We start from the raw sequence: 1,401 nt of genomic DNA on the forward strand, positions 1-1,401 counted from the left end.
CCTGTCATTGTAAAGAGAACTTTTAAATATGAATTTAGTCATTGCTTTGTATTTGACCTAGATGTTCTCTAATGGAATAGAATTTGTTTCTTATGTTTAAGCTTAAAAACTGTGCATTTTTTCAGTTAAACACATTGTAGTTCTAAGGCCTCCATGGTCGTCTTTTGGGATTCTCTTTTCCTCAAATGTGACGATTACAGGTATCTTGCAGATCTTTTTATAGCAATAGTCTTTTGAACCACAATGTGGCACCTCTAGAACAGTTTTTAGTTGTCCCTAAATCACATTTAATTGTGAATTCTTCTGCTTTTAATGTCTTCTGTTGATGTTTTCTATGCAGTTGTGTGTTTAGTCTCCTAAACATGTAATTTTTATTTTAGTGTTGGTTTAAAACCTGTATATGTTGAGAGGGAGGTGCCATCAGACATGTGAGAAGGGATCTACTGTCACATCTTGGGGGAAGAGAAGTCTATGGAAACATTTTCAAATAGAATTGTGTGATTGCAAAACTGATTGAAATATTACTATTTTCCTCACAGTTTTTGCTCGAAAACTTCCTTAAAAGTAAGAACTCTAAGAAACTGAAGGCCCAGACAGTGTGGTCTTTATACAATTGTTATGGCAGCCTGTGTTCATTTGTCTGTGTGCTCTAAATTGTCTAAATGTGGAAAAAGTAGGATGGTGAAACAGGTGGTCAGAATTTTTGTAGCTGGCCTTACTCTTACTCTTCTTTTCTTGACCATAGTGAGATTTCAAAATCTGAGATACTTATAAGCAATGTTAGGGAGTGTTACTGGGGTAGGTTGCATTATTCAGAGTTGGGTGAGTGTTTAGATCTAGGAGATGGTAAACATGCAGTGGAGAATGCAGTTGGTCAGGCAAGTCTTGTTTGCCAGCTGAAACACTACAGAGCACTGTTACAGTAACTTTTTTTTGACCTAAGGGGTTTTCATCTTTTTCCAGCAGCACTTAATGAAGATGCCATTTGATGGTAATGCTGGTGGTGTCATGCAACTCTCCAGCAGAGTGCAGAGAGTCGCTAGTCAGCAAAGCTTCTGAAGGAACAGGCCAGGAGTCTATGGAATATACAGTTTTCATATGTAAATGAAAATTCTAGACAAACTGAAAACTTCAGACATCTCAGTTAAATATGCTGCATAATAATTAACAGCTATTGTGAAGACCCACATTGATGCCAGAATAACTAAGCTCTTCATTCACTTAAACTGACAGTCCTGCTGTGTTCCTGAACTGTGTCTTTGCTGTTTAGATAAATGAACAATTTAAAACATAACATATTAAGTGATTAAGGTCTAATTCATTGGCCCAGTGAGTGAAATCTTTGATTTAAATCCCTCCTTCCTTTCTTTCTTGCCTCCCCAAGGGACAGAGTGGAGTTTT

General features: G+C 37.0%; 1 protein-coding gene across 1 annotated transcript in view; it reads left to right on the forward strand.

Moving 5' to 3' along the window:
• Positions 1-1,401, forward strand: part of TRRAP (transformation/transcription domain-associated protein) — a gene marked incomplete at its 3' end in the record, with an annotated part of 48,139 nt that overhangs the window by 35,009 nt on the left and 11,729 nt on the right. The window lies entirely within an intron of this gene.

This window comes from Nestor notabilis, unplaced genomic scaffold (assembly GCF_000696875.1).
Source record: "Nestor notabilis isolate BGI_N333 unplaced genomic scaffold, ASM69687v1 scaffold15673, whole genome shotgun sequence".
Classification (NCBI taxonomy): Eukaryota; Metazoa; Chordata; class Aves; order Psittaciformes; family Psittacidae; genus Nestor; species Nestor notabilis.